This window comes from Aethalodelphis obliquidens, unplaced genomic scaffold, assembly GCF_003676395.1.
Source record: "Aethalodelphis obliquidens isolate GAN/ISIS:26980383/991018 unplaced genomic scaffold, ASM367639v1 scaffold86, whole genome shotgun sequence".
In the NCBI taxonomy this organism is placed as follows: domain Eukaryota; kingdom Metazoa; phylum Chordata; class Mammalia; order Artiodactyla; family Delphinidae; genus Aethalodelphis; species Aethalodelphis obliquidens.
Genome location: NW_020838030.1, coordinates 4,045,589 through 4,058,886, shown reverse-complemented (window position 1 = coordinate 4,058,886; position 13,298 = coordinate 4,045,589). Strand labels below are relative to the sequence as shown.

At 43.9% G+C, this 13,298-nt stretch overlaps 1 pseudogene; it reads left to right on the top strand.

Moving 5' to 3' along the window:
* The first annotated feature begins 11,905 nt into the window (after positions 1 to 11,905).
* On the top strand, positions 11,906 to 12,966 carry LOC113613264 (26S proteasome regulatory subunit 10B pseudogene; annotated as a pseudogene).
* Positions 12,967 to 13,298: the final 332 nt, after the last annotated feature.

Genomic DNA, 13,298 nt, shown 5'->3' with positions numbered 1-13,298 from the left:
TCCAAAGAAGATATTTGACAAAGAGCGCAAACTTGAGTCTGACCCCCAAGGAGCTTCCCCGGGAAGAATCGAGGGTGCAGAGCCAAGATTGGAACCTCTGAAAGTCGGACAAAAGCCAGGCTTCATCAGGCATATTGTGGCCATCTCCTCCAGCCTTCTCTAAGCATGAACTGTTCATTTTATGTTTTCCTGGAGCCATCGCTCAATTAGCCAGCCAGCAGGGGCCACCTGCTCCATGCCACCTTGAGCACAATGTAGGAAGAACAAGAAGCTTCTGCCCTGCAAGGACCGGCATTCCGTCTGTGTTCTGTTTTACCCAGACACTGCCTGTCTCTTCTCCCTCGCCCCTCTTTTTCCCATGTGTCTTTTGTATTTCTTTGCTCCACTCGTCTGAGCGTGCTCCACTCCAGGTCGCCCGTAAATTCCTCTGCTCTGTTTTGTGTGCATTGTGCCTGCTGATATGTGTGCTGATGCCTCCTTACAGGCGCTACCAGTGAGCCAGGTTGAGCGTGCGCATGGATTTTCAGAAAGGAGGAGAGAATTGTACAGAGCAGAATGCCAAAGCCATTACGGAAAGTGTCTGAAGTGGCAAGTCTTTCCACTTTATGTCTAAAAAGGCTCTTGGGGGCTCCCCTGGTGGCACAGTGGTTAAGAATCCGCCTCCCAATGCAGGGGACATGGGTTCGAGCCCTGGTCCGGGAAGATCCCACATGCCGTGGAGCAACTAAGCCTGTGCACCACAACTACTGAGCCTGCGCTCTAGAGCCCACGAGCCACAACTACTGAAGCCTGCGCGCCTAGAGCCCGTGCTCCGCAACAAGAGAAGCCACCGCAATGAGAAGCCTACGCACCGTAAAGAAGAGTAGCCACTGCTCGCCACTACTAGAGAAGGCCCGTACACAGCAAGGAGAACCCAACACAGCCTAAATAAATAAATAAAATAAATAAACTTATTAAAAAATAAAAATCAAAAGGCTCTGTCCAAGGCCTCTGGCTTTCTGTCTCCCGTGGGTGCTTCTTCCTCTTACACCTGATCATTACCTGCCCAGGATGATTTCTGCCTCTTATCACCACGTGGAATCAGATCCAGGAGGCGGCGAGCCAGCTGTGGCATCATTACAGCACTGGAGTCAAAAGGGAAAGGAGTCCATGGCTGCAGCCAGGACAGATGGGGAGGTTAGAGGCCAAGGTCGAGGGACCAGGAATATTTAGCTGAGGATGCAGGGCCACAGCCACAGTTAACCAGTTGCTAAGGCAAAACTGAGCTGGGTGGTAAGAACCAAGAAAACTGCACATCTTGTGGTGAAGTCTGAGAGCAAAGCCTCCAGGGCCACCCCCCTGTGGGTCTCTCTGTGAAGCCCAGCTCCACCAGGCAGTCATGGGGCGTTTCTGAGAGCAGAGTCCAAGAGCTCCAACCACACAGCAAGTAGGTCAATCATCTTGACTGCCCATCACTTTTCCACTTGTGTACGTCTCATCTTGTGAGCCAGACAGTAAGACTGGGAGAGAGGGGTGCAGTGTCCTGTCTTCTTTTTAATTCCCCGGGAGCTAAGTGCAGAGGACAGTGGAAATAACTGGGCCTCTAGAGCTGGCTGGGGCAGGTTTGTTAGCAGCTCTGCTACTTATGGCTGTGAACTGGGGCAAGTTACCTACCCTGTCTGCACCCCAGGGGCTCATAAGGTGCACTGCAAAGGGATGTGGGGTTAAACGGGATTATATATAAAGCACAGGGAAGCTGGGCTGCATATGGTCACTATCTGCTGGCCCTTCTTCCTTTCTTCCTTGTCAATCAGTTTGGTTACTGCTTGCTTTTCTCGAATGATTTATTTATTTATTTGAAAATGTCAGGGCATGTAGGCATAGAGAGTATCTCATCCTTCCAACAGTTTCTGTCCTTTTGGGGTGAAAAGCAGATGCAGGAGGTGATCGGTTGTGCTCGGTGTAGCAGTGTGATTCAGAGGCAGGGTAACTTACTAGTGCACATGTCACCTTCCCTCTGTGCCAGTCAGCTCAGGCTGCCACAACAAAGTGTCACCGACTGGGTGGCCGACACAACAGGAATTTATTTTCCCACAGTCCTGGAGGCCAGAAGTCTAAGATCAAGGTGTCAGCAGGGTTGGTTTCCTCTGAGGCTTCTCCCCTTGGCCACCCTCCTGCAGCCTCTTGACATGGTCATCCCTCCCTGCGTGCAGGTCCCCCCGGGGTCTCTTTCTCTTAGGGACGCCAGTCTTATTGGATTAGGGCCCCACCCTACTGGCCTCATTTTAACTTAACCAGCTCTTTAAGGACCATATCTCCAGATAAGGTTATATTATAAGGTACTGGGGGTTGGAACCTCATCATATGAATTTTGAGGGGACACAGCTCAACCTATTACACCTTCCAACCCTGTAACTACTCCCCAACATGGGGTTTCAGGCTGTCTTGTGAGCTCAGGCGTGCAGTTTCCCAAGACTCACAGCAGCTCAGGAGCTCCAGCCATGGGTGTGACCTTTGCCAGGTCACTGCATCTGTCAGTGAGGCTGGTCAGCAGTTTCCCTCGTACCAAACTCAAAACATAGCTGAGCCACCCTAACTCCAAGCCACAGGGCTTCCCAAAGAAGACAGCAGGCACCCTGGCCGCAAAATGAGAGGACACGACCAAAGAAAACGCTCGTGGACGGAGCGTTTAATTTAATCAAATTAAATGTCCTGCCTCTTCCTTACCCATCTCCACATTCAGCAGAATGGAGAGCCTGGGATGTCGGCAAACCTGAAGCAACAAGGACAGATTCAGCGGCATTCCCTAGGCATGGGGGTGGTGTAAGGCCCCCCATGAGCCCTGGGCTGAGACGACGGGACTCACCACCCAGTGTGGGGAGTTCCAGGCACCTGCATCAGTGCTGAGCTGCTCTGCACATATCCAGGCCCCACAGGCCCTCTCGCAGGCCAGCTGCACTGCTCACCCAACACGTTCTGTCTTGGGTCTTACCCACCCCCTCGACCTAGACTCCAAGGACGCCCAGATCCATATTTCCCACCCTGACCTCTCCCACAGACTCAAAACCACAATTGCAATAGCTGGCTGGACACATCCATCTGGCTGTGCCGCTGGCGACAGACACATCAACGCCAACGTTCTCATTTCCCCTCCCTGCCAAACAACTCTTTCTCCGGGGTTCCCCAGAGAACATCTGCCCAGTTGTCCCAGCCAGGATGTGAGTGCCCCCTTGCACTGTTCCTTCTCACTCTTTCATCCCCTTCCTCTCCCTCTGGCCCTCCCTGAAGTGGACCACCCGCATCTGTTGCAAGGAAAACAGCAACACCCCTTCCCTCATGGTTCTCCCCTCCACTGAAATCTCTCTCCTCACTGCCATCCAGGTGATTTTCCCAAAACATGCATAGGCAATCTGATCACTCTCCTGCTTAAACAAGTCCAAGAGGATTAGATGATAAGCTGCATGGGGGTTGGGACCTCACTCGCCATTCTTATGAGTCATGGTACTGGGAGGAGACACATGGCACACACACCAAGCTGGGTAATGGAGGGCAGCTTAACGAACGGACTACTTGGAAAGGTGTGGGCAGAGTCTAAGGAGAGCAACAGAGATGGTGCAGCGCCCAGGACAAGTATCAGCAGGGAGTCATCGCCCCCCGAGGCCTGAGGACCAAGGAGACCCCAAGAGAGCTATGTGGAGAGGGTAGACGGACGGCAGCTGTGGCTTGAGAGATTTGGGCACTGTAACCCCACAGGCAGGGAACTGGGGTGACAAATAAGCCGATCTCTCTTTCCCTTTACCCCCTGATCTCTTGCTAGTGCCTCTAATTTGCCACCTCTAACCAGCACCCAGAGGGCGCACAGTGCCCGCTGATGCAGTGTGCGCGGGTCAGCCTCCCAGGGCCCAGGGCAGTGCAGAGTAAGGTGCCTGGTGGACCTGAAGGAAGATCCCAGCACACCAGTAGCACCACTGGCACCCAGGGACCAACCACTCAGATAGCAGAATAAACTTATGAACCAATAAATGTTTCTAGATGAACGTGAGGAGGATGGAGGCCATACTTACTGGCCAGGCAGTTGGAGACCTTCACACATCTGACCCAAACTCCCTTTCCAATTGCCATATGCTCCACTTCCAGCAAGGACATTGCTTCTTATTCAAGGCGCTTCTCAGATGCCACCTCTTCTGGGAAGCCTTACCTCACTTCTCCGGAAAGTTATCCACTTCCCCACAGACCTCATTTACCCTCTGCTTTCATTACATCAGGCTATGGTCTCTATACAAATCTCTTCACGTCTCTCTTTCTCCCTACCAGCGTGAGCACCACCATATTTCTCTCCACATCCCCAGCACCTGGTACATATTAGGTGCTCAACAAAATATTCAGTAGTTATTTACACAGGATGGACTTGTGAGATATGATTGTTCCCAGCGCCCACACTGGAGACAATGAGTTTTTCTATCCATTGCCAAAGACGGTGAGGGGTTTTTACCTTCTGATTTTAAAAAATCAATGTGCTATCTTACAGACTTGAAAGCACCAAGGTAAAAGACACACAGGTGCTTCAATTCAGATCTAAGCAGAGCCAAAGCCGGCGAAGCTGGCACTGAGGGAGAAGTTCCCCACTGACAGGGGTGTGCCGCCAGCTCAGCTCCTTAAGCCTCATGAACTGATGGAATTGAAAACTACTGCTTCGAAGCAAAGTTTACAGTGCACGCACTGACAAAGAGGCATTTTGTGGACACGGGCTGTGAAGCTTGTTTTCATTTTAAAGTTTTAAAAATCTAATTTCCATGCAAATAGGAAAGGATGTGTTCGGGAGTGTTGAGCTGGGGATTTGTTTGAGCACCAAGCGGCATGACTAATATTTGGGGGGTGGAAAGTGGCCAAGGACACTTAAGGAATTCCAGTATTACAAAGGAAACCAAATATGTTGTGATTAGAGCATTCACTGTCCCAAGCAAATAAATGAGCTGGCTCAGAAGAGAAGCCTCTTTGCACTGCCCATTGGCTTCTCAGCAATTCTGTTCCCAAGAACCTGTGATCGTGTAAGAAGAATCATTGTTTAAATTTTGGTTAAAAACTCATTTATTCAAATGTTCTCAAAATGGGTTTTTAACTATTCAGAGGAAGAAAAATGCAAAATGTTAGGCCTGAGGGACAGGGGCCTAATAGAGTTTTAATAAGTAATTTATTTTTGTATTCCATCCTGGTGAGCCTGAACTTGGATAGTGGGAGGAAGGGAGAGGTAAGGAGTGAGATGCCTGGGATCTCCCTCCTGACTAAAAAGGAAAAGAATCACGAAGAATCTGGTGTGAGGATTCAGGTATATAATCCCAGGTTTTAAGAAACGTTTCTTGGATTATGGCATATAAGAATTCAGCTTTGCTCTCAAGTGGAAAGAAAAGTTCTTGTATTTGAATGGGGTGGGGGGAGTGAAGCAGGAGAGACAGTTAGCATAGGAAGTTCTGAAGCAGAAATAGTTTGAAAAGGGCAATTACCTCATTCTATCTGCAAGAGCAAATGAATAGTTAAAGGCTTTTAAAAGAATCAATTTGAAGTCCCTACACAGAAAAGCAAGATGTTGAGCTGGGGACTCAGGAGGCCCAGAAAGCCGCTGTGTCTTCCTAATGTCACACCAAGGCCCCACCTCAACGTGAGAAACTGTTTAATATGAGGAAAGATGCAATTTGGATCTAGACATTTGTAATTTTCCCTATCTCAGTCTAAATCTGATACAGCAGTTGAGTAATATTTCTATTGTTTTGATAAAGAGATAGACTCATCTGTGTGTGTGTGTGTGTGTGTGTGTGTGTGTGAAAGAGAGAGAGCGAGAGAGAGCGAGAGAGAGCGAGAGAGAGCGAGAGAGAGCGAGAGAGCGAGAGAGAGAGAGAGAGAGAGAATATATCTTGGTCCATTGCCCCAAATCTGCAGTAATCACTACCTCCCCTGGTGGCCATATTCATAATTGCAGGCCTGTGTCTTTACATGGCCCCTTGGCAAAGGCAGTGAGTTTTGTTTTACAATGATTGCTGGTCTGTGTTTGTCTCAGGGTACGAATGACGTGGGAACATGAGTACCAAATGCTCCAAAGGTTCCAATTAATAGGACCGTGATATCCTTAGGACATGCCTGGAACTTCCATTGTGAAGTGGAACCCCTGGCTCTGGAAGGACATTTGCCTTTTTTCCCTTAATCCTGGGTAATGACTCTCCCAATTTCTTTCTTCTTTCCCGACTTCTTGGCACTCAGCACCAGAAGTACAGTTAAAAGCTCCTTCTCTGCCCGATGAGGAGAGCCACGTTCTTTAACATTAAGTCCCCTTAAAGGGCTAGAGAGCTATTGGTCCTTCCTTCCTGGATCAGAAACGCGGGCTGTACCCGAAAGATCTGTGGCTTGACATCTATTGATCTGAATTTTTGTTTCATTCCTATTTCTGCTCAAACAACTCCTGGTTTGCATTTCTGTCACTGTTTTAGTCTAGTATCCTGGCAACCACCTCCGAGGTTCTTACTGTCTGACAAGAAAGGCAGTGGGGAGGAAGAAGTGGGAGAAATGTGTCTTAAGTGGGGTGGGGGGAGAAGGTAGACATGAGGGAGGGTAAGGTAGAGAGAGGGGAGGAAAGAAGGGGAAGAGAGAGGAAGCAGGAATTATGCAAAAGGAGAGAAAACATGAATTGAGGAAGAAAAGGGGATGAGATGGGGAACGGACGGGGGGGAAGGCTTGTGTTCACCTGGCTAGGAGTCACCAGGGCCCTGGTACCTCAGTGGTGACCCAACATGAGCAAGTGGGTAAATAAATGAATGTCCTAACATCTGACCCACTCCAGCCAGAGATGGCTCACTTGGTGACCCTGGAACCCAGGACACTCCCTACTCCCTGAGATGGGACGACAGGCAGGCTGCCGGTGAGAAGCCAGTCCTCTGAGTTAGGAGGTGACTTTAGTTCAGGGGCTCATGGCCCTATCTGGCCCTCACCCTGACCTTGCTGCTACCTCTAGCTCACACCCAGATTCTGGAGAATTCTTCTGGTTTCCAATTCATGCACTATTTTTCCTGGTCCCAGCTTCCAGGGAGCTGCTGGTTGAATGAAGTGATTTCCAGTGAGGTACCGTCACCCCTCAAAAGGACCTCAACTACTGGCTACTCTGAACCTCGTAATACAAATATGTATAATAGTTTTCCTTGGATGCTGGGAGACTCTTAGCAACCTATATTTTCCAACCCATCTTAGGACAGCTGATAGGCTTAGCCAAAGAGCACCTCGAGCATTCCAAAATATGTTCCCACCTCGCTAAAAACCAACAACAAACTGTACACATGCACTTAACAATGTGTAAAGTGTTGTTATATACTACCATAAATTTTTCTCCTAAAGCATTGGGATGACTTTCCTGGTCTTGCCATTGGCCAGTGGGTGTGTTGATAAACTAAAACCAACACTTTGTGTTTTAGGATACTTTACATAGAGCGGATGTTCATGTTGCTAAAAGGGGAATTTTTATGCCATCATTCTTTGAAAAACATAACTTGCCAAAATGAAAACAAGAAGAAACAGTAAATCTGAATAGTCCTATATTCTTAAAGAAAAGACAAACAACTCTTTCTACACATTAAATAAAAACAATTTTTTGTCACCAAAATAAAGCGGGAACATTTCTCAACATATTGAGATCAACACATCCCTGGTACCAAAACCAGACAAGGATATTATAAGAAAATAAAATTATTGTACAATACCATTCATGAATAGAGATACAAAAATACTATACAAAATATTAGCAAATTGAATACAGTGATATATTTTTTAAAAAGGATAATCTATCATGACTGAGTGAAGTTTATTTGAAAAATACCAGTACAGTGTAACATTCAAATATCAATCAATACAGTTCACCATACTGAGAAAAATCTTATCTCAAAAGATTTATTAAAAACATTTGATAAGGGCTTCCCTGGTGGTGCAGTGGTTGAGAGTCCACCTGCCGATACAGGGGACACGGATCCGTGCCCCGGCCCAGGAAGATCCCACATGCCACGGAGCGGCTGGGCCCATGAGCCATGGCCGCTGAGCCTGCGAGTCCCGAGCCTGTGCTCCTCAATGGGAGAGGCCACAACAGTGAGAGGCTCGTGTACCACAAAAAAAAAAAAAAAATTTGATAAAATCAATAACTATCTATAACAAATTCCTCAGCATCAGGAATAGAAGGGAACTTCTTTAACTATATAATGAGTATGTACAAGATATCCACAGCTAACATCATAGTTAATGATAAAATACTGCATTCTTTCCTCTAGTGTTTGGGAACGAGATAAGGATGTCCACAATCTCATTCACAATCTTAGGGGAAAAGCAAACAATTAGAATTAATAAGTGAAATTGTCAAGACCACTAGATACAGGATCAACATAAAAATTAATACATTTAAAAGAATTTAAATAATATAAATTATGTTCTTAAACTACAATATAATTATGTTAGAAATCAGTAATAGATCTGGAAAGTCCTCAAATATAGGAAACTAAACAACACACTTCTAATTAACCTACGGATCAAAGAAGAAATTACAAGGAAAATTACAAAATATTTTGAATTGAATGAAAATAAAAATACAACACATCAAAATTTGGGGGATGCAGCTAAAACTCTGCTTAGAGGGAAATTTATAGTAATACATGCTTACAGTAGAAAAGAAGAAGAGTTTCAAATCAATGACCTAGGTTTCTAACTTATTATTCTATTCAAAGTTATTCTAACTAAGAACAGCAACTTAAACCTAAAATAAGCAGAAAAAAATAAAGAGAAAAAAAATTAAACAGCAGTGAAATTGAAACAGAAAAGTAACAAAGCAAAGCAAAACTGATTATTTAAAAAATTATTAAAATTGACAAACCACTAGCCAGACTAATCAAGAAAAAGAAAGATGACATAAATTACCAATATCAGGAATAAAAGTCATGACCATAGATCCTACAGAGAGTAAAGGCTAATAGGGAATATTATATATAAGTATATACCAATAAATTCAGCAATTTAAATGAAATGGATAAATTCCTTGCAAGATACAAATTACCAAAGCTCACTCAAGAATAAATATATATCCTAAATAGCCCTATATCTAGTAAAAACTTCTTTTGTAGTTAAAATCCTTCCCACGGGGGCTTCCCTGGCGGTGCAGTGGTTAAGAATCTGCCTGCCAATGCAGGGGACACGGGTTTGAGCCCTGGTCCGGGAAGATCTCACATGCCACAGAGCAACTAAGCCCGTGCGCCACAACTACTGAGCTACTGAGCCTGTGCTGTAGAGCCCGCAAGCCACAACTACTGAGCCCCCATGCCACAACTACTGAAGTCTGCGTGCCTAGAGCCCGTGCTCTGCAACAAGAGAAGCCACTGCAATGAGAAGCCTGAGCACCACAACGAAGAGTAGCCCCTGCTCACTGCAACCAGAGAAAACCCACATGCAGCAACGAAGACCCAACACAGCCAAAAATAAAATAAATTAATTAAAAAAAAAAACTTCCCACAAAGAAAAACTCCAGGCCCAGATGGTTTCATTGGTGAATTCTGTGAAACATTTAATAAAGATAATATCAGTTTTACATACACTCTTCTGGAAAATCAAACAGAAGGAGAAATCACACCCTAACAAATTCTATGAAGCAAGCATTAACCTGGTAGCAAAACCAGACAAACACATTACAAGAAAAAGCAAAATAAAACTACAGATCAACATCTTTCATGAACATAGATGCAAAAAAATGAAGTTTAGTAAATCATAACTACCATATGTAAAAGGATCACGACCAAGTGGAGTTTATCCCAGGAATGCAAGGTTGGTTTTACATTCAACATTAATGTAATTCACCATACTTATGGAAGGAAAAGAAGAAAAATGCATATTATCATCTCAAAAGATGTGAGGGAGAGGAAGAGGAAAAAGAAGAAAAGGAGGAGGAGAAGGAAGAGGGGAAGGAGGAGGGGGAGTAGGAAGAGGAGGAAGCAGACGCAACAGCAGCATTTGATAGACTCCAACAACCATTCCTAATAGAAACTCTAGGCAAACTAGGAATAGACGGGAACTTCATCAACCCGATAAAGATAATCCATAGAAACATATAGCTAATATCACCTTACTGAGAGACTGAATACAGTCCCCACAAAGATCAGGAGAGAGAAAAAGACGTCTGTTCTTACTACTTGTACGTGACATTATACTGGAGGTTCTACCCAGTGCAATAGGCCAGAAAAAACAAATAAGAGGCATACAGTTTCGAAAGGAAGAAATACAACTGTCTTTATTTGTAGGCAAAATTATAGTCTGTAGAAAATCCTAAGGAAGTTACCAAAAAAAAATGCTGGAATAAGTGAATTTAGAAGGGTTGTAGGATACCAAGTTAACATAAAACAAATCATTCTATTTCTATGTACTAGAAAGAATCAATCAGGAATTCATATTTTTAAAAAACACTATTAATGATAGCATGAAAAATATAAAATACTTATCAAAAGTTTGAATAAAAGATATACAAGGCTAGTACCTCAAAAACTTCAAAACATTGCTAACAGAAATGATAGAAAACCTAAATAGATGGATAAATATACCATGTTTGAGAATTGGCAAAATCAATACTAAGACAGCAATTCTCACCAAATCAATCTGTAGATTCAATCAATCTCAATCAAAGTCCCAGAAGGTTTTTTTTTTTTTTGGTAGAAGTTGACAACTTGATTTTAAATTTTATATTAAAATGCAAAGGACCTTGAATACCCAAAATAATTTTGAACAGGAAGAACAAAGTTGGAGGACTTAGACTACTTGATTACAAGATTTATTATAAAGCAACTCTAATCAAGGTAATGTGGCATCTGTATAAACATACATCAGTGAAATAGAATGGAAGGTCCAGAAATAGATCCATATACCTATGGTTAATTAATTTTCAACAAAGGTGCCAAGGGAGTTCAATGGAGAAAGGATAATCTTTTCAAAAAATGGTTCTGGAACAGTTGCATATTTGGAAGTAAAAAATGAACCAGATCATTATCACATCACACCATATATAAAAATTAGCTCAAAATGGATCATAGATCTAGATGTAAAAGCTTAAACTATAAAACTTCTAGAAGAAACCATGAGAGAAAATCTTAGTGATCTTATATTTGGCAAAAAAAAAAAAAGAAAAAAAAAAACTAAATAGGAAACAAAAGGCATAAACTATAAAAGAAAAAATAATTTAGTTGGTTTCCAGCAAAATTAAAAACACTTGCTCTTCAACAGATACTGTTATAAAAATGAAAAGGCATGTCACAGACTGAAAATATTTGCAAAACAGAATCAACAAAGAATTTTTATGTAGGATATATTTTTTTACATGTGTAACTCAATAGTAAGACAAATGGCCCAATGAAAATGGTAAAAGATTTGAACTGACATTTCACCAAAGAAGATGGCAAGTAAGTGCATGAAAAGATGCCTTACATCATTAGTCATTAGGAAAATTCAATTCAAAACCACAATGAAAAAAAAAAAAACACAATGAGATACCACTTCACAACCACTAGAACGGCTCAAAGTAAAAAGAGTGACCACTCCAAACGTTAGTGAGTATGTGGGGTAACTGGAACTTTCATACTCTGCAGGTGGGAATATAAAATGGTATGGTCACTTTGGAAAACAGATAATAGTTGCTTAAAAAGTTAAAAATAGTTTCCCGGGGCTTCCCTGGTGGTGCAGTGGTTGAGAGTCCGCCTGCCGATGCAGGGGACACGGGCTCGTGCCCCGGTCCGGGAGGATCCCACGTGCCGCGGAGCGGCTGGGCCCGTGAGCCATGGCCGCTGAGCCTGCGCGTCCGGAGCCTGTGCTCCGCAACGGGAGACGCCACAACAGTGAGAGGCCCGCGTACCGCAAAAAAAAAAAAAAAAAAAAGAAGCTGATGGAGCACAAGGAGATGGACAGCCATCTCAAGGAGTTAAGGGAACAATTAAAAGAACTTGCCAAGCAGTATGAAAAGTCTGAAAATGACGTGAAGGCCCTACAAAGTGTTGGGCAGATTGTGGGTGAAGTACTTAAGCAATTAACTGAAGAAAAATTCATCGTTAAAGCTACAAATGGACCAAGATATGTTGTGGGTTGTCGTCGAAGGCTTGACAAAAGTAAGTTGAAGCCAGGAACGAGTTGCTTTGGATATGACTACACTATCATGAGGTATTTGCCAAGAGAGGTAGAGCCACTGGTTCACAACATGTCTCATGAGGACCCTGGGAATGTTCCTTATTCTGAGATCGGAGGGCTATCAGAACAGATTCGGGAATTAAGAGAGGTAATAGAATGACCTCTTACAAACCCATAATTATTCCAACGTGTAGGAATAATACCTCCAAAAGGCTGTTTGCTATAGGCACCACCAGGTACAGGAAAAACACTCATGGCATGAGCTGTTGCTAGCAAGCTGGACTGCAATTTCTTAAAGGTTGTATCTAGTTCTATTGTAGACAAGTACATTGGTGAAAGTGCTCGTGTGATCAGAGAAATGTTTAATTATGCCAGGGACCATCAGCCATGCATCATTTTTATGGATGAAATAGATGCTATTGGTGGTCGTCGGTTTCCTGAGGGGACTTCAGCTAATAGAGAGATTCAGAGAACTTTAATGGAACTACTGAATCAAGTGGATGGATTTGATACCCTACATAGAGTTAAAATGATCATGGCTACCAACAGGCCAGATACAGTGGAGCCTACTTTGCTTCGTCCAGGCAGATTAGATAGAAAAATACATACTGATTTATCAAACGAACAAGCAAGGTTAGATATATTGAAAATCCATGCAGGTCCCATTCCAAAGCATGGTGAAATAGATTATGAAGCAATCGTGAAGCTTTCCGATGGCTTTAATGGAGCAGAACTTAGAAATGTGGCTCACTTAGAAAGGTTTGTACTGAAGCAAGCATGTTTGCAATTCTTGCTGATCATGATTTTGGATAGGTCTGGCTTACAACATCCCCATTTCCTGGCACTCCTGTGAGTGATGCTTGTAAAGCTAAAAATGGAGCATAGCACAGCAGTGACATTCAACAAACAGTACCTGAGATCTGGTCACTACAGGACCACACAGGTAGATGCCCTCTGTTTTCAGCCCAGGATCACCCTCTCAGCACAGAAGCTCTGCCTCAGTTTACATGCAAGGTCTCTCTTCCCTCCTTGATTACCAGAGAACACCTACTTCCCTGACTCCTGACCAAGGATGGATTCTTCCTATCACCTCTGAAGAACTACATCTTAAAGAGGTAGGAAGAAGTTGGCCCTGGAGCCAGACT